Source organism: Gymnoscopelus microlampas (genome assembly GCF_963454915.1).
Source record: "Gymnoscopelus microlampas genome assembly, chromosome: 8".
Lineage (NCBI taxonomy): Eukaryota > Metazoa > Chordata > Actinopteri > Myctophiformes > Myctophidae > Gymnoscopelus > Gymnoscopelus microlampas.
The window spans coordinates 41,959,814-41,986,323 of NC_139945.1; the positions used below are offsets into that span (position 1 = coordinate 41,959,814).

The 26,510-nt window shown below is 41.0% G+C and overlaps 1 protein-coding gene across 1 annotated transcript in view; it reads right to left on the reverse strand.

Annotated features, from left to right (window-relative positions):
* Window positions 1–11,831, reverse strand: part of lrfn1 (leucine rich repeat and fibronectin type III domain containing 1) — a 140,967-nt gene extending 129,136 nt beyond the window's left edge. The window contains exon 1 of the mRNA XM_084064815.1: window positions 11,718–11,831. The gene's annotated coding sequence lies outside the window, so the exon portion shown is untranslated. The remainder of the gene's footprint in view (window positions 1–11,717) is intronic.
* Window positions 11,832–26,510: the final 14,679 nt, after the last annotated feature.

The following is a 26,510-nucleotide window of genomic DNA, read 5'->3' on the forward strand; positions in this document are numbered from 1 at the left end:
GTATATCTACTATTTTCGGTATAAGACACCGGCACACAACTAAATATAAATCAGGTGTGTCAACCTCATAATCACTAAGTCCCTGGTTTGATTCTGTGAATTTGTGTTGCACCCAGTGGCAGAAGCAGGATTGCCATTTTGGATGAGCACGTCAAAGTGATGGGTGGACTTACTTGGGTCCCAACAAATCAATATAAGACTTTGTTGCTGCGGGGCATGTTTGACCATGAGTATCTATACTTTGACTCAAGCACTGGAGTTGAGTACTTACTCACATTCAATGATGGGAAAATGTTAACCGCAATGTTAACAGGAATACAAAACAGGTGCTGTAACCGTGGGGAATCTACAGTACAAGTCTGCAAAGAAATACAGAATTCAGTTTATACATACAACAAGACCAAAATTAGGAAGTGTTGATTTTAATATCCTTGGGAGTGACTTGTTTGCAAAACAATTGATGATTGGGGATTGCATCATGATTTGTTCTGAATAATTCAGAACAAACCCTCAGCAATTATTGCTGACGTGCTTTTTGTTGCTGTGGAGGCAGAGACCTTGTATGTCCATATTTCAACTTTTTGTTATTTTTTTATGTTAATGCCCTACTTCATCATACAAAAACGTATCTACACGTGTGAGTTTGTAGAATCAGTTTCGGGCATACAAGGTTTCCACCCGACGGCGACAACTTGCACTATGATTTGTCAAGTTCACGTACGTACGTAAGTCAACAAAGCTTTTTTTTTAAAAGAGTTTGTTTAAATGCTACTGTTAATAATTATTTGCAAAGAAAATATTCACATCCACTTTGTTCAAATGCAGGTGCGTTGGACAGTGACAAATGAAGGAATCATGAACAATGATTCATGAACCAAAATCCTGCACTCTTGTCTTGCTCAGCAGCATCAGTTTTATTCAAATTGACATGACGTTTCAGTCCCTCTGGACCTTCATCAAGAGTGTGAAGGTCCAGAGGGACTGAAACGTCATGTCAATTCAAATAAAACCGATGCTACTAAGCAAGAGAAGAGTGCAGGATTTTTGCTCATGATTCTTTGTACATGATTGCTTCAGTTTTAATAATTCAAAATAAAGTTAATAAAATATTGTTCTCCTCGGTCATGTAGGGTATGTCAGTTGTACAAATGGGTGGGCCCAGGCCCTTTGCTTTCTATTTCTCTGCACTGTTCCTTCTAAATATAGCATAAAGATGTATATACAGTTTTTATTTTTACCAGAACTGTCACACATGTAGGCTTGTACCTCTTTCTCCATGTATTATGCCCACAATATCAAACATCAATTAACATGCGAGTGCCAAAACCGGAGATCTACAGGTTTTGCATACACCCGTCGAGTGCCATATCCGTAGATCTACGTGCGTTCCATTTTTCTTTTTTTTAGCTCCAGAGGGCGGAAAACGCAACTTAGGAATGATCCGCAGACCCTGTAAAATGGAATGGACGGATGTGAATCCAGTCCAAAAAACGTACCTCCCGTCCACTCCAATGATAGGATCTTGAGAAAAAGGTCCCCATCTCCATATCTTTTTACCGTGGTGAAAACGAGCCATTTTCGACGCACGATCACTCTGCAATGGGCGGATCGCGTTAGAAATATTATTGTTCCAGTCGTTAGACCCTCGACCATCGCGCACACACCCTTTGTTTACATCCACGTCCTCGTGGAGGCTTCTACAGCTCTAAACAGATCAGCGTAAACGGTAAGAAGCGCTGGCACTGGATGTACTGTACCCTGTTTTAAAAAACCTCTGGCACTAAAAATGTGTTAGGTTAAAATGTGAATTCATAAATCAAATACAGAATGCATATGCAATAAGACAATTCAGTGTACCACCTGTACACCGGGCAAAATTACCAACGACATGGTATATCAGTATTGGTCCAATTTCAACACCATAATTGTGCACACACAAAAAACAGCTCTATTGAGTTTGTTCATTATTGTGCAATGATAGACTTATGCACAAGAGAGTGCCATAAATTGTAGTTAATTAAACTTATAATCCCATATACTGACAATTTTCATCAACTGCTGTCATTCGGGCAGGCATTTAACTTGCAATGTTGCCTTTACACAAACAGGATTTTTAAAAATTTACAGTAAAGAAGAAATCAGACTCTATTAGGTCATATTAATGCCACAAAGGATTGTTGTGAAATAGTACAGGGAACTACTTACAGCTATGAACGTAATCAAGCTGTTTTACTGTATATCTCTGACTTTTATAGAACCCTGATCAATAGTAATTTACACAAACCAAACTAAACAAGCTTATTCTGCAACAAAAGATTTCTACCCTGAGGGAATGGAGTCAGTGTTTTAGAGTTCTGAGGTGTCTAAAAGATTTAAATAGCGCTAAGCCGTGGCTCCGCAATATAGTTCATCAAACCTTGTAATAAACCTGCTATGTGGGGTATTGTTTCAAGAACCTCAAGGCGGTGGGGGATTATCAATGTGTAGATCTTGTATGCATTTTAGATACATATCAAGTAATTCAAGCATCAAAGCCTTGTGTAAGTAGAACCTATTACATGGATTTAGGCCTGTTGCAGATTTCAGCTAAAATACCACAATGATCTCCATTTTTGTTGCTTTGAGCTAGGGTATTTATTAGTTTACTTACAATGTGGATTTACAGTACTGTGTGCTTGTCAAACCTACTTAAAACTGTCAGTCCTCCTCCAATAAGTACCACTGCAATGCCCACAATGAATCACCCTAGACTACTTGAGTTTTTCATGTATTAGTTTGTATGTCAACCTCAACAGCTACAATAAAATAAGATTCATGATGAAATATGTCTTTCAAACATTTAAAATATTATGTCAAAAAGTTAAAAAGAAAGATAACAGAGGCTAATAATACAAAATGTCCTTTTCTCATGAGTTATTCTGTCTTAATCTTAATGTTATTTTGTTTTAAAATCGTACTGTGGCTACTGAATATCTATTGCATTGAACTGGCATACAATGAAGAATATCCCAATTCCTGTAGCTGCATCAGATCACCAGGAACAGATCCCTCTGAAAGGACAACCAGTTAAGGGGATGGCACAAGAGATATTCTTCAGTCTGTAAACTTCTCGTCTCATTCTGGGATGTGGGGTTCAGCATGTACTTGTATTAAAAGCAGACAGCTCTCCAAAAAGGGCAAATACAATGTGAAGGATCAGGCTCTTTAGAGCCTGCTGCACAATAGTTGATGCTCTTGTGGTCTCCTAACCTTTAATGGACAGCAGGGAGTTGGACATTTTCAACCGAGGCTAGTGTAGTCTTATGTGGATGAGTCTGCCTGCCATATATGTGTTTTTGTGCAACAAATCAATATTTAAAAGGTTATAGCGATTCCTGGACAATGTGACATAATATGAAGCATTACAAAGGATGTTACGTTTTCTGAATATCATATTGTACTGAGAAACTGAATACAAAAATATAAATACTATATAAATAGGTTGGGATGGGAAAAAACTATAAACTTTTGGGTATGAGGCCTAAGCGCTGTAATACAATATAATATTCTTATGCATTATTCAATGGCACTGGAGCTATGATAGTGTTTGTGTGCATTTCAAGTTTTGCATGAGAGCTTATAGGCCTCTTAATTAGTTTCTTTCCTGCTCTCTCTGACAGGCTACAGAGACACTGTTGAGGTAGAATAGCATAATCAATAATGATCAGACGCAGCAACTGAAAGCCTATTCTAAATCAATGTCACCTTCAGGTAAATGGTAGACGTTGCAATTAGTATAGTGTACATCCTCAGTGAGTGGCTGGCCATTAAAATGTGCATAGCTATAATTTCCTGTCTGCATGATATCATATCTCTTCGTTTAAATGCTTATCTAGAGGTATTGACACTTTACACAAGGAACAACCGTTTAAGGAGGTGCCAATGGCAGGAATGCCACATAACAAGGTTTCTTGAGTGAGACAGGTGCATGGGTAATGTGGTTATCTATTGACCCACATTCACCTCAGTGAGAAGGGAAGGCCGGCTAGTATACCTCCAGGGTCTAATGTGTGAGATTATGTTTTGTACCTCTGTCTCCACAGAGATTGACATGTATCTCCCACCTGAATATTTGTGTCAACTCAAGCCATTAGAAGCTTGATATAAGTCTGGTTGTGTTTATGATCCTTGTACATGCCGCTGGGCCCAACTGGTGTATCTCATATCAACCCACATTCCACACAGGGTTTTTGGAAGTGATTAGGGGCACACTACGACCACATAGACATCTATACAGTGACAAGGGCCCATCTCTCTCTCTCTCTCTCTCTCTCTCTCTCTCTCTCTCTCTCTGATAGTTACAGCTTCTTTCATCCCACTGCCTTCTCCACCGGCCTGTACGCCAGCAGCACTGTATGTTCTCCTGCCTTAGTGCTCTATTTTACACCTACCAGGACTACCCTTAACCACCACAACGGCTCCCTACACTTTTATCAGCTTATGCCAGAAGTATAGTCCCACTCCCACCAAAGCCAAGAATTACACTATTCCTGGCCCACACTTATATCACTCTGTTGCCGAGGGGCAACAAGATGTGATATATTCCATATTCAGATTTGGAAGTGAAATTTGTGTTGCTAATAAATAAATACATAAACTAGTAAAGTGCGCTCCTCAGTGCACAGATTTCCGCCACGCCTGTTTTCCTACCCAGGGCTGTGCAGTCGTGGAGTGCAGCCGTCAGGACACAAGGAAATTGTGTTTGCATGATAGACGGTGCAGCTGTTGGCATTTGTGGTGCCCAATAGGCAGAAGTGAAAGTGATTTTAGAGGTGCGCTTAGAGGCCCCTCAGCGCGCGATTCCATGATTCGATGTTGCGTTCATGATTAAATGTTCACACAAGGCAATTACAGGCAAAAGGTATGGAGTATCAAAACCCTGTTTGACAGTTGTTGTCACATAGCTCACAAGACCATTTGTGCCTAATTTGGAGGAAATGAATACCGTTTCAGCAGCAAACAAACAGTAACATTTGGAGCATTTGTGGCATCCCCTATGGGTGGAAGTGAAATCACTTTTGGTTTTGCGTTGCCCCTCTAGTTTTACTTTGGTAGGCTATAATTCACTTTAGTCATGGAAGTATGGCGTGCACAGTGCAAGTCAGTGCTCTTTGCTCAATCCACATCTAGGCATTGATTGGTGTATAAACAGAAACTCTTTCAAGCCTTTTGTGGCTTGTATGTTATTTAGCTTCAAGTTTCAGTTACTCACTTTACAATTTGTACAGTTGAACGCAGTTTTTTCGATCATACCATCATCCAAACTTAGCGATCAACCAAACCGGGCAGCAAAGTCTCACAAATTGTGTATTGAAAACATTAGTCCATGCTGACAGGACAGTATTGGATCAGTATCGGATAGTCAGCTGTTTGAATTTCAGAATGTTTTTTAATGTCTAATTCATTAACCCTTTTGAATGCAATGCAGTACTCTACTCTTGCACATCTTTGTACTTTAAACTGCAAGTTATATTCCACTGTTCTTATTTCTGCAAATGTGTGTACTGTGGAAAAAGAAATATTCACATTGACTTAATAACAAGTCCTATATTTGTATGCTTGTTTCAGTCATCCAAACATTTCCCCTTCCCAAATGCCCATCATTCCCATGGGGGTCGGTTAAATGAGGTTCTACTGTTCTAGAATACTGCTGCTTATTCTTTAGTTTTGTAGCCAGAAAACACACATGAGAATAACACTTTAATTTCTCTCTGTGCTTTGGTGGCTACATCTTTCATCTTTTTGGCTAGTTTCATTAAGCATCTGCAGTAATCCATAACAGATGCTTTTATAATGTTACATTATTCATTTTAGGCAAAATGCATTGCCTAAAAGCCAGAGACTCCAAGGGTCATCACATTGAGCTTTATTTAGGTTAGCACTGTGTATCTTGTATATATCTTAATGTGTACACTACAGTACAGGTAAGAAATGACGGCAGCAGCATAGTAATATACTGTATATGATAACAAGAATAATAGTTTAGAATACCAACAAGCAGATCAACGAGTTCATGAGCTTGTAGATCTGCTTAATTTTTATTTTAGAATAGTCGACGTACTAACCATACAAAATTATCGTGGAACTGTCAGTGAATTGGTTCTGTAGTCCATCATTATAGGTTTATGTACCAACAGTTGTCAATTTTCCCCAAATCTGTATGTCAATGCATTGTTGTAGTCTCAGAATGTATTGCTTTTGCTATTCATGTAGGCATAAACAATGTGTGAACACTATGTGTCAAAATCCATTTCGAGAAGCCAATCTTTTTCAACATTTATTCATCTATATGTGTGCACATACTGTTTAAAACCACTGAATGCACATGCAAATGTAATATTTTCTTCTTTTTCAATATAACTGACCTAGATATAGTATAATTTATTAAAAGTAAAACTGCAAATTACTTCTCTAATTAGAAAGTCACATATCTTATGGTCATGATAAGGGGTTGGACAGGTGGTGTCAAGGTGACCACAGCATGAGTACGCAGAGCACATGTCAGATATCGCTCAGCAGTTACTCAAGTTCTGCTCAGGGGGTTTGAGTGTTTGCTCAGACCGATGAAGAATTTGGAGGAACATTGCTTGTCACTTGTCAAATAGTGAGAGCAGGTGCAGCACTGTCAACAAAGTAGCCATCATAAGCAGAATCAGTGGGTATAAACATAAAAGTGGAACTAAAAACATACTGACAAAGAAAAAAGGGAACAAGCACCATCTAAACTGCCCAAAGTAGATGTATATTTTGTTCGCCCTCATCCTCCACTCTAGATGAGCCTGACGTAAGCAGTGATTCATCCTCACAACAAACGTTTCTTCATCAGTGTCAGGGAGACAGATTAACAAGTACAGTGACAATTTTTTGGCACTGTTATTTATAATACATAGTACACTACAGACTACAGTATTGCTCATTAGTTGAAGCGTGTTCCAAAATGACATGATCGCTGTCCATGGTGCTGAACTCTTACTCTCGAATTTTAATGAGATGTTATTTACACCATAATGCAACACCATAGTGCTTTTTATATAGCACTTGTTTACCTGCCTTGTCCACAGCGCACACGGTATAATACAGCATAGTTGTTGGGGGGTTGGGGGTGGAGGGGGGACAATCATTCGCTCCACCCCCTGGCCTGGCCTGGCTTTGACTGTCGTGTTCCACCACTCTTGTTGGTCTACTTAATTGCTGGTTCATTAAATTCTGCAATGTAGTTGGGAAATTCTACGGACTAATTTTGCCATGGGTTAGACCTTTTTGAACAGCCTACCTTGTTTTGTCTTTGATCCATGTTGCTTATTTCCACATGAATATAATCTCCATCTATACTTTATCCAAATCACTTAATAGGTGAATCTGATTAACCTTTCAATCTCAATGCATATTTGTCTCCGCCAGGCCTAAGGCATGGCGAGAGAGTATGTTTTACCCTCCGTCCGTCCGTCCGTCCGTCCGTGCGTGCGTGCGTGCGTGCGTGCGTGCGTGCGTGCGTGCGTGCGTGTGTCTGTTACCAGCTAATCTCCGCCACCGTTGCCCCAGTCGCTGTGAAACTGCACACACACACACTCCCTCGATGCCACAGCAGAACCTCTGCCCCAAATGTTTCACATGGGCCTGTTATAGCGCCACCAGGAGGCCGATTTGTGCAAAACACATTTTTGGATATTACTCCTACATATTTTATCCAAATATCACGCAAATCGGTACACAGTATCTCTATAGTCATGTGATCAAGACGGATCTGTCCGATATTTCATATTCCATCCTGATTGGCTATGGTTGGCTTCCAAAGTTGCCAGGATTGGTCCGTTTTGAACAAAATGTCTCAAATCATGATTTCCGTGAAAATTTGCACACACATTCCCACTAGGCCAAGGAAGAAATGCCCCCCTTTTCACATTGGCCTGTCATAGCGCCACCAGCAGGTCTAATTTAGCAAAACACATTTTTGCAACAAAATGCCTCAAATCATGAATGCACGCTCATTCCCACTAGGCCGAGGAAGAAATGCCACCATTTTCACATTGTCCTATTATAGCGCCACCAGGAGGCCACAATAACAACGTGACCTGGCGGAGACCTGTGCTCCGAGGAGCACTTTTTCTAGTTTTTCCATGATTCTCGAGCATCATATCTCCATTTTGGGACATTAGTCAACACAACCTTGAATCATAGTATTATAAAACTACGATACTGTGGGTTATAAAATGTTAGAGGTGATATTACTGCAGAGGCACCAAAGGCACATACTGTAGTTATCTGGATTCCACTTCCCTTCGCAAAACATGTGGACCCATTGAAGCTAAAAATGTAAACTTTGCAAATGCTAGAGCCTAATTACTTAAATACGTACTGTACGTCAAAGTACATATATCAAGCTTATAGGACTGTTATTTGCTTTTTTATTCTACAACATAAGGGTCAATCGCTTAGCTTGCTTTTATTCTCATTTCTGTAGCTGATAACCCTGTATCAGTCCTGATTTCATAATGCTAACACATGACACCAGCACCCTGAGCAGCTGCTGTAACACAATGCAACAGACTGGCAAGCCAGAGAGACCCCATTAATCTCACCCTGTAGCCCGTAAAGCAACCTAGAAAGCAGAAACCTCCTCACACATTACACTGTGAATCTCTTTTTATTTGTTGCCTACTGAGATATGAACGTGTGCTGCAGTCACTTCTCAACTATATTACCAATGCTAAACATGGAGATGTTGGCAATAATGCATAACAATGATAATGAGTTTCCCAGACGATTTCATTAGGAAAACACATGACGCCAGAATTCCGAGCTTCTGTTAGAACATCCTGTAACGCTTTGACATGGCTGTCAAGTGATAAACCTCGCTCAATGCAACACAGATAGCTAGTAAAACATTGTAATAGGCTTGTTGTACAAACTGTTAATTCCAATCACAAATCCAATAAGGCTCAAGAATATCAAGCCTAAAATAAACTTCACTTACGGCCATTCCAAAAGTAACTTTTGTTAAACCAGTATAATGCACCAATATGGCCTGGCATTTACAAAACTGAATTTGAGTTGGCTCCCTATTTATAGTGTATACGTTTTGAATACTCCTAAGTCCTAACCAACGAGGCACCTGTCAGGGAATGGAACAAAATCCAGACCTTGTGACACCTTTTATGTTATCTTACTGCATAATTTCTGACATGAAGCCCACCGCTGAACAAGAACATCCAGTCCAATGGCTCAGTAAAGAGTAAAGTAGGGCGTATGCGGAAGGTGCAGCTGCTATTCAGGGGTTTCTTATAGCCCTGCAAGCTGCTGTAACACATACTGTACTGCATACTCTGTACTGATATAGCAACTCAACTGGTCGATGCCCCCTGGTTATATCTTGAAAAGTGCAGATAATGCCATGCATGCGGGATGACTTGTAGCCCCACCTCTGTGTAATGGATTTACAACCATTAGAGGTATCTCCATGCCAGCATGATGCATCTCTTACCAGACACTGACCTCTTGACTGCTGTGATACCTTTAAAGGACCATGCTTGTGTCCTTGCATGTTTAGCAGCTGACAATTTTCCAAAGTAACCTGTTTAACAGTTTTTTATTTTATTTTGGACACCCAATTTCCATATGTATTTGATTATTTTATTCAAACTTTCAGATGATAAACCCACCTCAAAATGCTCCTGGAGCTAATATTCACATTTCCATGAAGAGGTCGTGAAAGTCACGCTTCAAAACATTCCACATTTTCAACCGCATTACCACGCAACATTACTGTGACTCTGAATAAATATTAAAGGCATCATAAACGTAACTGTGTTGGTTTACTCTCAAGTAAGTTTCAAGTCTCTGCAAATTGATGAATGCCAGTGTAAACCAGCTGACTTCCTGAACAGTGGAAAAATGCATCTGAAAAAGCTTTGGAAGAATGATATACAGATACAGTACATGAATTGTCAATGGACGAAAAATATGCAAAAACACTGGCAGGTAGGCTATAGTCTTTCAAAAACTGGAGGTACTGGAAATAGCAAAGATGCTAGACCTACTACCATACAAATAAGCTTAATGTAATGAATACAAATTATGAGAGGAAGAAAATAATTGATGGCCAGCAGTCATTCACACTGTGCCATATAGCCCAGGTATTAGCCTAAAACAACACACACACGTGTGTGTGTGTGTGTGTGTGTGTGTGTGTGTGTGTGTGTGTGTGTGTGTGTGTGTGTGTGTGTGTGTGTGTGTGTGTGTGTGTGTGTGTGTGTGTGTGTGTGTGTGTGTGTGTGTGTGTGTGTGTTAATACACACACACACACACACACACACACACACACACACACACACACACACACACACACACAAGGCCTATTCCAACCGTATAGGCTATAGTCTACAGAAGCCTGCTGTAGCCTACATGCTGTCTAATATCCTCCAACTGAAAAGCAGTAACGTGATCAGACCCCTAAGTTTGTTAAACACTCATCTCGATATAATTGGTAATAGGCCAAGTACGAATACTGGTAAACAGTTTTTAGTTGTTAGCACTCAGCATCACTTGGCAAAGGGTTCTTCTGCACTGATGAAAAGATTCCGCTGCTAGTGAAAGTCAGGCACTCGGCGTCGTGCTGATGCAGACACGCCCGTACAGTGCCATTTACCTCTGAAAGCTCAAAGCTCGGCGCATTCAACTCAAGTCGCATGCCTTGTAGCCTGAAGGCTTTTACACTTGTCACCATTATGTCCCCCCTCCCATTTAGATAGCTTAAACACATCGCAATAAGACAAGGACTACATGAGTATGTGTGTGTGTGCGCGCGCGCTTTGTGTTCACGTATTTCGTCGGTTCCTTGTGATCATTTGACGTGCCACATTCGCTGCCCGCTAGATGTTTAGCAGTCAGCCTGGTCCAGGCACACACATCTCATACCAACACAACCAAGCAGCACATTGCCCTGTCCCTGACCAACTATATGACCCAATAGGCGTTAGGCTACATTATGTCCAACTCATTTGATCACTTACCCTTGACATTAGCAGATTATTCAAAGAAACAATATATAGTTTATTTGAATAATCTGCTAATCTCAAGGGTAAGTGATCAAAAGTGTTGGACATCATTTAATGCCTATTGGGCCATAGTTTGTCTATCCATATCTGACATAGGCAATAGATAGATAGATAGATAGATAGATAGATAGATAGATAGATAGATAGATAGATAGATAGATAGATAGATAGATAGATAGATATTTGTATTTGCATAACAATGCTAGAGTAGCCCATCTTGCTCATAAATTACAATGTTGTGCAGCGACAATAGGCACTATAACTTTACCTAATAATGACAGTTCCCACAGTCACCCACCAGGTAGCCTATGCATTTTCACATGACCGAGACACCGATTCCAAACTGCAACTGAATACAGCCTATACATCAATGCATACATTATACGCCTATTAGCCAATAGTTTGTACATTTTGCCTAGTACTTTACACACCACCTATGCGGCATATAAATGGCCACCCATAATAGTCTCTTCTGATGTGACAAGTATAGCTTATCTAACCAGCTTGGCAATAGCATGTACCTTAACACCCAACATCTATCTGCAGTAGCCATAGCCCATGACAATTATTTACCCCAAAAAGTGTCAGATTAACAAAAACTCCATTGTACACATTGAGACTTACCCCAGCCAATGGAAGTAGACTAATACAGCAGATGTTGACGGGTAGGACCTATTGAACATGATCTCCACCGTCCAGACATTTCCAGATGCATTCGCGATGGTGCACGATTGATTCCGCATTCATAAAGTCTTCTTCTGAGCCCAATTGTTTCACAATATTAATTCAAAAATCCATTTGAACGTGAGCGACACAGATGTGCGTGAAAGTGTCAGCAGGAGACAGTAGAAAATCTTCCAGTTTTACCTGCATCGGGTTAAAACCCCACCTTAATTCCAGTACGATCCAAGTGACGAGAAAAGATGAGAGCCGATTTGAGGAAAAAGAAGGGGGGTAAAAATCCAAATCCAAAGCTGTTGAGTCCGATGATATGCAGCGTCCGACCGACCTGGTTCAGATCAGAAGGGTAAACGCGTCAATATGTTAATCACTAGTCTTAGCCCATTGGATTGTGTCACACAGGAATATTCTGCTGCTACATAATATGTTCCGATGTGACGTTTGGCTCGAACGGTATGTAAAATCAGGATGTAAATGTGTAGTTTAGACTCATGTGAAGCCGTTCTCTCTCTCCAAGCCACGGAGACATCAGACGCATCGGAGGCTGGCGTCAAATGCAGACACCACGCCGTCTCATTTTCCTTAACGAAATAAATAGCCTTTAAGCGTTAATATCGTCAAGGTCGAGAAGTACCGGTAAACAACCTCACAACAGCGTTATCCCACCGATCAGGCTATAATGTGGTGTAGAGTCCGAGTATTAACACACACGCCTTTTGACTGTTGTTTGCCGATACCGAAGCAATTTGTTGTCATAACTTCCCTTGTCTGACTGCAGCGCGTTGAAGGAATCCCACCCACGCACACATGCTTTTTGTTCTCCTCCTCCTCCTCCCTAATAGCTAATACTATGCATGTCCATGCGAGCGATGAGTTTAATACATGACTTGGTCTGTCCACTCCTTCCTTCAACGAAACAATGCGGTCGATTTCTGCGGGCGAGGTGGAATACAATCTCGCTCTGCTGTGTCCCAGAGAACAGGCAACCTTGCAATGCGTCTGTACGCAGTCAGCATCCGTTCAGTGCCACCTGCCTAATATGGGGACGATACAATGAATACATGTTTGAATACATCGTATCTGGGGCAAATGCAGAGGAGAGCAATTGAAGTGGGCAATGGATATTTGCTGTTAAGAAACAATATTGGCCCATGAATTGTGCAGCATTGCAGCACTGTCTGTGATATTGGGTTGTAATATAAACGTATACACATAAAGTGTGATTTTCTATTGTAAAGACAAAGTGGTGTGGTCAATTTGCAACTCTGCTGTGGAGTTTTACCAATGAGGTGTTGTTGTTATACTTTGGGATGGGCTAGTATGGGCCATGCACAAACATGGTGCTGCTGCTGCATCGAGGGATTTCTTTGCTGCACTTAAAAAAATAAATGAAAAAAATCATGGGCTACAATTACCTCTTAGCCATGACATCAGCATTATTCACAGCTCTGGGTGTAAATCACAACAAATAGCCTAATTACATCGGTTTTATTTATTTCTCCTTTAACCTGAAACACTCCTTGTTGTATTACAATTGGCTACAGCAGCAGTGTGAATAATTTGACCACCAACAGGACACTAGTCCCAAAGACACTAAATGGTTTGTGACAGACATCCACTAAAGTCATGGCTTAGAGAGGGCCAGCCCTAAGCAAGATTTGGTTCTAGATCCCCTTCACTCTTGCAGTGCATTTTCACATCACAGAATCAGCTAAATATCTTATTTTGATAGTAGGAGCAAATTAATGTATGCAAAGACTAAAGTGGACACTGCAACCTGCACAGTATTAAATATGACTTAATTTAAAGCCTGTGTGCAAAAGTCCTATTTCCTCTTTGATAATAATCCTTGGATGGTACTGCTGCCGATTTTCTTTTCTTCCAATACACTGTAGCCTACATTTAAGTGTTAAAAATCTATGTTTCTTTTTGTGGGGACATCCAACAGCTCATTAAAAATACTGGCTTTGACTGTGTCACCACCCATTTGCATCTTACCCACGCCTCTCCCCTCCCTCGGATAGTCACAGCAAAGCACTTCTCTCCTTAGTCTCACATAGCCAGACTAGGATCTCTGACCAGCGTACTGATACGTCTGGGGAAATCTAAACCCAATCAATGGGCTTGGACACCGGAGAAAACCAGCAGTAACAAACCTATGCCCACTGCTTTGAAAACCAATCCCGATTATATCTTCTCATATGAAGGAACGCCCCAAAGTCTTCACATTGGTTCTGTGGTGCTGTTATTTTTTTTAATTTCCAAATCCTTTCCAGCTAGTCTTAGCCCATTTGTGGAATTGTATGTATAGGCGGAGATCTTTGTTCGTATCCCTATCTGTCTGTCTCTACTCTCCTTAAATGAAATAATAGTGATATTTAACACTCATTAAAACTTATTATTAACAACTGCTTCACAACAACAATGCTGTTGCAAAAAATAGCTTTTTACATGTCAAAAGTCAATGACATGGGCTTGAAGAAGTTTCACATTCTCTTGTCTATTTTCACATTTCCTGGTTGTTGAGGTGTATTTACACTGGGCGCAGCACACATTTTCTGAGTGACATGATTCAATATTAAGTCAATGCAAAGGGAGGTTCATGGTCCTGCTACGTTAGGAGTCGAGCTCCTATTTGCCCGCTCGTGCTTGGATTGCATATTTGAATGTATACCTATTATTTCCATCCCCATCAGGACCATATAGGAGATCAGCTGAACAAACACATTTTCCAGTGTCCGTGACCTTAAATTGATTTTGTTTGGCTGTAAGAATTTTATAAATAATAAAGACATTTGTTCTGTACAGTATGGGCAACATGTCTTCCAATAGACATGAGGGGCCAGGGAGGTGCACAGAACGAGAGAAGAATAAAGCAGCGATACCTGTTTGGAATTATCACACCCAATGATGTACAGGATCTGCGAGTGTTACTTGTGCTACATATTACCCATAACAAATGTAACCATCTAGTGGTCTGCACTAGGATTGATTAACCACTTAAACCCCATTATCCTTATTGTGGGAAAGGATTTCACAGAAAATAGCAGATCGACAAGCTCACAACTTGCCGCAGCGCGACGTGTTGTGGTTAAGCGTTGGGCAAAGGGTCAGAATGTCAGGATGACCAGGATAGTTTTAACATGGTCCCAAAGTTGTGACAATGTTTTTTTAGGTATGACTACATAAAACGTTCTCTTTTGATTAGCTGTCTATATCCTATATCTAAACAGCTTTGTTTTTTATTTGTGGTTATCTTTGTAAAACCTATGGGTTTTAGGTGGCCATACATAAATTCACAGTACCACAGAACCTGCTATAGATTTTGAGCTTCACAATATGAATTATATGAGCCCTTTGAATGAGCATGTTCATGAGGTGGGTGAACACATAGAGCAGAGCTCATGTGCAGAATACTGATAGAAACTGAAAAAGAGCCAGTCTTCTATTTATGTCAGGCTACACTCCATGGGGTAAAGATCCCTCTCAGAGTAATGCACTGTAAAGTGATTGATTGATATGATATTGAGAAATTGGCTATCTTAACTGTCTTCACTCACCAAAGTGATGAAATTACTGCACACTGGTCTTTGAAAGCATAATAGCGGATTAGGTCAGTGCATCCAATTTAACAAGGAAACTCGCCATCTCCTAAAGTGCAGGGCATAAAGAACCACTGCACTCAGAACCAGCGTAATATGGCCAGGCACTAATCTGCTCAGAGGGCATGCTTAATGACCTACAACATAGGCCTATTACAAGTAGATGTTGCCCAATCCAGGTGCACATGGCCTTTATATGGTTAGAGATTCAAAATGCCATTTGACACAACATTGTTGTCACCGCCACTGTTTTAGCAAATTGCTCAGATCAATTTCCATTAAGGACACAGAAATCCCCAGTTTCTTCTCCATGGCTGAGCCCAGAGGACCAATAATGTGACGTTCCATCAGTTCCTTGATGCATGGTCTCCTGTGTGTGTGTGTGTGTGTGTGTGTGTGTGTGTGTGTGTGTGTGTGTGTGTGTGTGTGTGTGTGTGTGTGTGTGTGTGTGTGTGTGTGTGTGTGTGTGTGTGTGTGTGTGTGTGTGTGTGTGTGTGTGTGTGTGTGTGTGTGTGCGTGCTGAGCTGGGATTAGGAAGAGTCTTGTGACAACTACAATGAAGCACTGTCTACCAGAACAAAGCATCATTACAGTGGATGATGGGTCCTGTAGAGAGTTCCAGCTGTCCTATTTTCATATGAGTGAGCACTGAACACATTCCTGCACCTGCACGTGAACGCAATTGAATAGATTTGCCTACTAGTTGTATAGCTATTGCATAAAAATAATCAAATAAAACAAACGTGTCCTCTTTGGTGGTTGTTGGGGTATTTTCCAAAGACATTTTCACACAACTGGAATTTGTCCTCTGCATTTTCCCATCCTAACTATTAGGAGCAGAGGGCAACTATTGAACAGCACCCAGGGAGCAGTAGGGTTCAGTGTCTTGCTCAAGGTCACTTCAACACTAAGCCAAGGATCGAACCGGGGACCTTCTGGTTCCCAGACAGCAGCTCCTCTGGACCTCCTGAGCTGCTGCCACCCATCATGGTTGATTGGCCACGCCTCTGAATGTGCTCTGACCATATGAACCTTTTGTTTCCATACAAGAACACATTTACCAACGCGCTACCAGAGTGAATGGAAAAAGGTGATACTCTTTTGTATTAACACATCAAAAATGTGATGGACTATTCAAGCATTGGCAAGCAAACCCCTGTTACCTCTCGGCTATTAGAAAAACATAAAAAGGGTGCGGTCACACCAAACTTTAATTCTGCCTATGCGGCCAGATTCTGCCAATGCTTTGCAATGGGAACCGAGCAGTTTGTTGCCATTTGAGGATTTCCGGAAAAAAAAACGCTCCGTTCCCATTGAAAAGCATTGTTAGTATCCTCTCTCACAGGCAGAATTAAAGTTTGGTGTGACCGCACCCTTAGGGTGTGTTTTTTTGCAGAAATCCGCAAATGGCAACAAACCGCTCCGTTCCCATTGAAAAGCATTATCAGAATCCGCCCTCATAGGCAGAAACTAAGTTCGGTGTGACCACACCCTAACACATGTTTTCCAGAAGAATTGTAAGAATAACAATCCTTATTTCTTATATCACAGTAAATAAAAATAATGTATGGGACATGTGCCATATCAGTACTTATCCTTTGAGGTGTTATGCTAAAAAAGAAAAAAAACTCTCTTTTTATAGGCCTATCCCAATATCAGTGGGAAACAGTAACAGCTGTTAAGCAAACTAGAAACCCACTTGGGAAAAAAAATATGTACAGTATATACTATATTCTTTGAAAATTACTTTTAAAGAAACTTGAGCAATTCTATTTACAATCTACAGTATTATATACATTTAAAACAGTTATGTAATTGTGATGCCCAAGTTGTTTTTTTAGTTTTTTACTTTGAGCCATTGCCATTGTAGTCTCTGTCCAATACGGCAGAAAATATAGTATATATGTATACAATTATGAACCCATTATTGTCTCCGCCAGGCCGAAAGGCATGGCGAGAGAGTATGTTTTACCCCCTGTTCGTACGTACGTCCGTGTGTCTGTGTGTCCGTGTCTGCGAGTAACTAATCTCCGGCACAGTTGGCCCGGTCGCTGCGAAACTGTGCACACACACTCCCTGGATGCCAATTCAGAACCTCTGCCCAAAACCTTTCACATGGGCCTGTTATAGCACCACCAGGAGGCCGATTTGTGCAAAACCCATTCTTGGATATTACTCCTACAGATTGTATCCAAACATCACGCAAATCGGTACACAGTATCTTTATAGTCATGTGATCAATACGGATCTGTCCAATATTTCATATTCCATCCTGATTGGCTAAGGTTGGCCTCCAAAGTTTGCATGATTGGTCCGTTTGGAACAAAATGTCTCAAATCATGAACGCAACGTGCGATTTCCATGAAGATTTGCATACACATTCCCACTAGGCCGAGGAAGAAATGCCACCCTTTTCACATTGCCCTGTTATAGCGCCACCAGCAGGTCTGAGTTAGCAAAACAAATTTTTGCAACAAAATGCCTCAAATCATGAACGCACGCACATTCCCACTAGGCCGAGGCAGAAATGCCATCCTTTTCACATTGGCCTATTATAGCGCCACCAGGAGGCCACAATAACCTACCTGACCTGGCGGAGACCTGTGCTCCGAGGAGCACTTTGTCTAGTTTTTAGTATGTATATTCACAGTAAAATGTTCAGAGTATGGTAAATAACATGAGGATGTACGTATTTTCACAGTATATTTTTTTCTTTTCTTGTTTTTTACTCCTAAGTTGAACCCAAGGGTTGTCACCTCTGAGGTAAGCAGGAGATGAGAAATCAGGATCCTTATCTCAGGAAGAAAAATCTCAGCAGCACATTTTTCAAGGTACCATGGCAACAGAACATTCAAAAGAATTTTGATATGAGAGAGAGAGAGAGAGAGAGAGAGAGAGAGAGAGAGAGAGAGAGAGAGGGAGATGACAAGGGAGACAATTTGTTAGCCCAAGTGCAAAAGCAACAGAGCTTGATTGCACACACAATTATCATGTCAAGGTTCTTAGTGCTTATCTGGACAATGTCCTAAAATAGGGCTCTTTGCAGGCCTCTCATACACAGTAAATCCTCAGTGTTGATTTAACAGACGGCGGTACAAACGGGGGTCTATTTTTACACCTTCAGAATTGAATCAACATCCAGGATTTTACCGTGTGGCCCCCGTGTCAGAAGACAACTGAGATGGACATCCCACTGAGATGGACCACAACATTTAGATTTTCATGGAGATGGGCGACACATGTAAATGCCTGACAGCAAGTCCCCGGTTCGATTTGATTTCCAGCCAACATGTCTGTGTTTCCAACAGGAAAATTCCCCAAAACAAAACCACTTAAACTTTATAGTTGACCGGGGTCCCCCTATATTAGGTTAGCTGATTTGTTCCGTCAAAAACAATTGTCTTCGCCTAAAATAGCTGATCTACAAGCTTACAACGCATCGCGATATAATGTGTTGTGAGCTTACTGGTATATCTGGTATTTTTACTGAATGTTTGCCCCCAGAATAGAGACGCTTGGTTCAAGTCGTTAAAAAACTGAAAGAAAATGGGTAGAGACATTTCTTTTTATTAAGAAACTCAATTTAAAATCACACAAGAAGAAGGGACAATCAGCATAGCACTCCAGCTGTCTATCTTGGGCAGTCATTCTCGCTCGCCAGTGCTCAGCAAACAGACCAATGTCCTGACAAACACAATCAGTCACAACACTGAGATGGAGAGAGCGTCTGTCAGCAGAGAGCTGCTGACTGATCAAACGCACTGTTAAACGCCCTTTTACACAAGTCAGTACCTAACTGAACATTACCTGATGATTATTCTGTTTTGCATAAAAGTCACACTCATCAAACATTTTGGCATAAAGCACAGCATTTGTTACATTCCATGTGTCATGATGAATAAATGAAACGTCATTTATATATAGCAGTGAACACACACAGAATACATGATGCCATATGGATTGGATGAATATTAATGTCTGATGTTTCAAAGGGGTGGAATAAAGACTGTATGCCACATAAATGCAGACTGTTACACCGTCATGTTGTGTGTTTACTGGGATGTAAAAACACAATATATTTTGATGAGTAATCTGAGTTATGCGGAGATGATGGTATGTCAATATGCCTTGGCGATCAAATGTGGTGGAGTCTTTACAGAATTGAAAACAGCACTGTACAATGAAACTTGCAATAATGTTCACATCATTTACAAATGTTTTGTCAATCTAACCGGTATGACCCTTGTACTGCTAATGTACAGCAACACAGGTGAAGTTTTGTATGTATGCTTTCTATCTCAAGCAGTATAACAGGCCCTTGCTACCCATTCCCACTCCACTTCCATTACTGCGACAATTAAACTGTACAAAATATTTATGAAAGAACTAGCTACAGTATGTAACTTGTCAATGTCCTGCTGTTGCCAGAGTGATTATGTTTAGTTGAACAACTGAACATACTGTATTAGTCTTCAACAAACATAATATGTTTGTTCACTTGAATTTCAAGTATTATGACTTGAAATGCAAGTGATTTGACAAGAAATGTAAAAATGAGTCTCTTCTGATACTGTAAAGTAACCTCATCAAAATGATCATGCAGTATGCATACATGCACCTGACTCTAAAACAGTCCAGGTCTGCAGGTAGCACATAGAGTGCAAGAGTCAAGGAAAGGACATACTGTACAACTAGGTGTAGGTGAATGTGGAGGTTGCCTTTGTGTCGGTTGATGTAGGATCCATACTGTAGTTTTATGAGTATAGGATAGATGAGTGTTAGGGTTCACTGGTTGTATGGAATAGAGGCTACCAAGGTTATATGGTTAAAGGAGGATGCTGGCCAATGTACAAGATTGGTGGTAATGACTGAAGGTCCCACTACCTGAGCACAACACAGTGACATAGAGAGCAGCCCTGATCTTCTCCTCTTAGCCTTACTCTCTGATGGAGTGTGTTATCAGTGGAGGCAGGCAGGCTAAATCACTGATAGAGTAAAGGTTATAGCCACTGGTTGAAGCAGCCCGAATCACAGGGAACCACTCTAGGGTAGAGGGGGACACTTTCCCATGGGCCAAGCAGTGTGATTGAAACATTACTGACGCTCAATGGTGCAATGCAAAATCAAATTGAGCAAGTCTCTGACGAGGAACGTGTAATCTGCAAGCATCACCAAGTATGCCGCTGACTTTATATGTTAAATAGCGTGAAGAAATGCAAAAATGTTTTAACCAGCAAAGCATTTCCACCTTGATGTTTAGCTTAGTTAACTCTGCACTGACTGGGTGTTGTGCCGTTTACCCCAACCTTTATGGTTGCCTGAGCGTATACAGGTAAACGTATCCTTTCCTGTATTTGCTGAGCAGTATGTGGACTTTTTTTTTTGTGTCTTGTACAGCTGCAGTTCTCTCTTAACAATTACCTAAAAAGCTCAAACTCCAGTTTGATTGGCATCGTACTTAAAGGTTTTGATATTGCTTCACTCGTTTCTCGCAGTATTTTGCCTTTAGGCTCTCTAGCTTTATCGCCTTTTCCACTCGTTCGCCCTCAGTTGAGACATAAAATGGTGAGTATAGACATTTGTGGGTTTTTCTCCAGCTGGCACTTACAGTAGAGATGATGTGGGACAAGCAGTAATTGAAGCGTTGCAGGATTCTTTTGGTACCATGGTCCAACAGGGAGGCATTGAGGCGGTCTGGAGGCAGGCCCGTTTTCATTTCAGTTCACATTGTTCTGTTGTAGTAAAACACCAAAACTTCTCTGCCCCCTTGCTGCCCTGAAAACATAAATCAGCCCCATTACCTTTATTACTTTATTCTCTAACAGCTTCTTATGTCTAATTCAGCACGCACTGTGTAGTTATTGGCTTCAAAATATCCAAACTTTCTTCAGGGCAAACACCACTGATGTCACGGATCTTACAAGGTAAGCAGGTTTGAACAGCTGTTCAGGTTCTATACTTCCTCCAGTATGGCAGCACGTTCAAAGCTTTCACAATTGCAAAGCAGGACGTCTCTCTCTGATGCGTTGACAGCTCTTTATCTATACATCACTTGGGGACAGTGGCGCTTTAGGTCAAACAGCTGCTGTTGCTTTTCTCCAATGGGGACATCAAGTGTGTTCACAGGAAGAGGGAGCGCATTGAAAGGCTTAGAGGCGGAGTCATCCCTAGGGCTGCAGCTTTAATAGATAACTACAGTATTGTACGTCCGCTCAGCCAATGTTTTGGCCTATGGCCCGTTCTCTTTTCGCCTCCGTCATTTCAACCAGAGTTGTGATAGAATCCCTCTACAGCAAAAAAAAAAACATTAATTTCCCCAGGCGACCATCATTCAATATTCAATAGCCACTGTTCTGCTGCACCAACTGTGGATCAAGCGATTGAGATTGCCTCCTCTGACCACTGACCAGTATCATCAATGCTGAAAACAAATCCTGCAAAGGGTCACTATATGTTTGAGACATGAAACGGTTGGCTCTATAGGAGGCAGAGATGTCCAGAAGAGGCTCTGTCCGTCTGTGTGTCAGTCTTTTGTGTCTGCGTATCCGGAGATAAGTTTAAACCACTGGACCGATCAGCAGCAAGTTCCTTGTACACTCCCCCTTTGAAAATGTCCTCAGAATCAACTAGAAAAAGTGCTCCTCGGAGCACAGGTCTCCGCCAGGTCAGGTACGTTATTGTGGCCTCCTGGTGGCGCTATAATAGACCAATGTGAAAGTTATGCCATTTATTCCTCGGCCTTTCACGGCAAGCGGACACTGCATTCATGATTTGGGGCATTTAGTTCCAAAAATGTGTTTTGCTAAATTAGACCTGCTGGTGGCGCTATAACAGGCCATTGTGAAAACGGTGGCATTTCTTCCTCTGCCTAGTGGGAATGTGCGTGTGAAATTTCACGGAAATTGCAAGCTGCGTGCATAATTTGAGGCCTTTTGTTCAAAACGGACCAATCCTGCAAACTTTGGAAGCCAACCTTAGCCCAAATCGGACAAGTCCGTGTTGAGCACATGACTGTAGAGATGCTGTGTACCAATCTGTGGGAGTAATGTCAAAAAATGGATTTTGCGCAAATCGGCCTCCTGGTGGGGCTATAACAGGCCCATGTGAAAAATTTGCGGCAGACACACACACGGACGGACGGACGGACAGGGGGTAAAACATACTCTCTCGCCATGCCTTTCGGCCTGGCAGAGACAATAAAGTAGCTGCACCTACTGTACCTACCCACCTACCCACACTGCCAATAGGCCACAGAAGTATAGCCAAAATAATTACTAAAAAAGTTCACATGTCATATGTCAATGGGGCTCTGGTAAGGCTGAATCTTTACCCAAATTTGGAGTCATAAGTCATAGATATATACTGTAGCTCAATTAGCTCAGATATATAGCTCAGTATAGACTGATGTCACAGGCTGGCTACATGAAGTCAGAGATCCACACTGGAACTAAGTCTGAAATCCACAGCAATAATGTGTTTCTTTTCTGTGGCAAACTGGCTAGAGTATACATTCTACAGTATCTCCGTGACATGATCAGTTTATTTTAGGAGTGCAGAGTGTTTTGCTAAAATGTCACGGTGTTTGAACTTCAGAGTAAAACATTGATGGGGCGTAATAAATATTTAAGTGAATAGGTTTTTCTCTATGGATATCTTTTAGTTAGCTTAAGGGAATGCATGTTCTTTGGAGCTGCTCAGTATGCCTGGGGAGATATCAACAGATATTTACACGTTTTAAACCCTGTCTATCTCCTTTTAAAATGTTATACACATACAGTAATTAGATGTAAGAGAAAAGGTTTATTGTCACCCACAAATCTTCTTGGTTTGTACTAGATATAAAGTACTGTTGCCCTCGCAATTCATGTTGGTAACAGGAATAAATAAGATAAATAAATGAAACTCAAAGACAAGACTGCGAGGCGGTGTGAGCTTGTAGATCGGCTATTTATTTATTTTTGCCTCTTATATTATTTGACAGTTTGGCCAATGTTTCACACATTTTTATATTATAGTTTGTTGATTAATGTTGATGCAATAATGCTTTAGCTATTAAAAAGGTATTACAAGTCCTTAGATTGTCACTTCAATGTCATCTGGGGGACCCCAAAAAATCATGACCCACAGGTTGAGAACCACTGTCTTAGAGCAGAGCAGATCATATCATATTGCTCTATGGTAGACCTCAGTTGATGTTCCTTCCTTTATGTATACCTGCATTGGTGAAGTGGCACTCCACAGCCAGTCTACTGGCATCTCTATTGATGTTTCTCCCTCTGTCCGCAAATCTACAGGAGAGAGCGGCTTCATATTCTGAAAGAGAGTTAAGGAAGATGGCACATGCTGTGGTGTGGGATCATGTATTGCTCATTTTATCTCGAAGAACTAACTTATTCTTTCTGAAGTCTCACCAAGGCCAGAGGATAATTAGCCTGGTAAACCCCTCGCAAGGATATGGCCCAAGGTACAAAAGGTGTTGTACTTCAAGGAACAACTGAGAGCTCATGTGTTGAGATGGAAGAATATAAAGGGATACATGATGCAGGACATGTTGTATAAGGTATCTCACTTTGTGCCGCACGTGCACGGGGGCGCGCACACGCACGCGCACGCACACACACACACACACACACACACACACACACACACACACACACACACACACACACACACACACACACACACACACACACACACACACACGAAGGAGTCAGGAGAGTGAGAGAGTTTGAAACCATACTGCTGTACATTGGCATTTTGATGTCTGGTACATTTTGTTAACAATGTCACATTTGTCAGTCAGGTCTCTCCGTTTAGAATAAGAGATCCACTTTATAATTTTTAAATGCCAATGCCATAAAAATGTATTACTGATTCATCACAGTTTTGACACTTTGGTAGGCTACTGATTTGCCATTTGCAGAAGGAGTCTCAATCTCAAGCTAGAACCTCGCAAGGTGTCCACATCAACAACTGCCCCTAAGCAACAATTAAGCAACACAATGAAAAAAAATCACAGATTGATGTTTTTTTTCTTTAAATCTGGTTTATTGTCTCCGCCAGGGCCGTAGGCATATGGTTGGGGAGACTATGTTTTGCACCCTGTCCGTACGTGTGTGTGTGTGTGTGTGTGTGTGTGTGTGTGTGTGTGTGTGTGTGTGTGTGTGTGTGTGTGTGTGTGTGTGTGTGTGTGTGTGTGTGTGTGTGTGTGTGTGTGTGTGTGTGTGTGTGTGTGTGTGTGTGTGCGCGTGCGTGCGTGTGTTTGTGTCCGTCTGTGAACAGCTCATCTCCGGCACCGTTGGCTTGATCGAAGTGAAACTGTGCACACACACTCCCTGCATGCCAGAGCAGAACCTCTGCCCCAAATGTTTCACATGGGCCTGTCACCAGGAGGCCGTTTTTTGCAAAACACATTTTTTGACAGTAGGCCTACTCCTACAGATTTTGTCCAAACATCACGCAAACCGGTACACAGTATCTCTATAATAGTCAATAAACGAAACTGGTCTTTCAGATTTTTAATATTCCATCCTGATTGGCAAAGATTGTGCTCCGTTTTGAACGAAATGCCTCAAATTATGAACACAGCGTGCAATTTCTGTGAAAGTTTGCACACACATTCCTACTGGGCTGAGGAAGAAATGCATCTTGAAAATGTTCAAATCGGCCTGATGGTGGCGCTATAACATGTTTTTACCTATAACTGCACCGATCTGTGCACTCCTTAGAGGCCAAAGAAATACCTTTGCCCTGCATTTTTCACATCTGCCTTTTATAGCGCCACCAGGAGGCCGACTTATGAAAAACACATTTTTGGATATAAATCCTTCAGATTGTATCCAAATTTCATACAAATCGGCACACATGATCTCTATAGCCATGTGATCAAGACGGATTTGTTTGATTTTTCATATTCCTGATGGGCTAAGATTGACATCTAAAGTTTGCAGGAGTGGCTTGTTTTGAACAAAACGGCACAAATCATAAACGCAGCGTCCGATAGCGGTGAAACTTTGCACGCACATTCACACTATGTTGAGGAACAAATGCCACCCTTTCAACATTGCCCTATTATAGCGCCACCAGGAGGCAGATTTTTGCAAAACAATTATTTTCATTTTTTATATTACTCCTACAAAATTCTTAATAGAAACATCACACAAATCGGTACATATAATCTCTGTAGACAAGTGATCGAGACGGATCCGTCCAATTTTTCACATTCCAGCCTGATTGGCGAATTCCGAACATTGCTGACCTGGGCTCCAAGGAGCACTTTTTCTAGTTTGTAAGTGATTTGCTCAGGTTGTCAAACTAATTTGTGATGCAACAGATAATGAGGAGGGACAATATTAAATTATGAACCAGAATGCAAATTGGGGAAAAATGCATTAATTGAAAATAAAGTAATATATTAGGGAGTAATTTCAAGGCGTAATTCAAAGGTATACGGTTCTTTCAAAACTACGCTTCAGTTTTGAATACTATATTTATGATGACGCTAATGTAATATCTTGAGTGGATAGAGCAATTATTATGTCGTTCGTAATTCCAATAATTGTATACTGTAGTATGACTGACAGTCTGCTTTGTGCTCGTGTTCAGTGTCAGTTTCCATGCCTCAAAGACACAAAAATGATTCATGAATTGCTGTTGTACTGTTTACATACGGTAGATAATCAGTACAACTCTGCCAGTCATTGTGATAATGGATCAATTCACCATTATTGTTTTAATGTCTAAACCAAACCTAACCTTTAACAATTTTTTTGTGCTTACAGTATGGCACCTAGATTTAGCATTTGATTTAACTGGTGTTAGAGTTCTTATGACAGCTATCTTGATATAACATTTGATTTAACTGGTGTTAGAGTTCTTATGACAGCTATTCAGATTGCGCATTTGATTTAACTGTCGTTTAACCGACAATTTCTTCACAGCTCATTGTCCAGGTGAAAGTAATAGTTCAGCAAAGAGACCGAGGTTTAAGAGTAGGACAAAATTCAAAAAGAAAACATTTAAATTATAGCTCTTGGGAAGGGAGGGTTTGCTTGCTACACTGAAATCGCGATACCATATGAAATCTTTCGTTTTTTTAATGCAATCTACATACACAATGAATGTACTTGTAGAG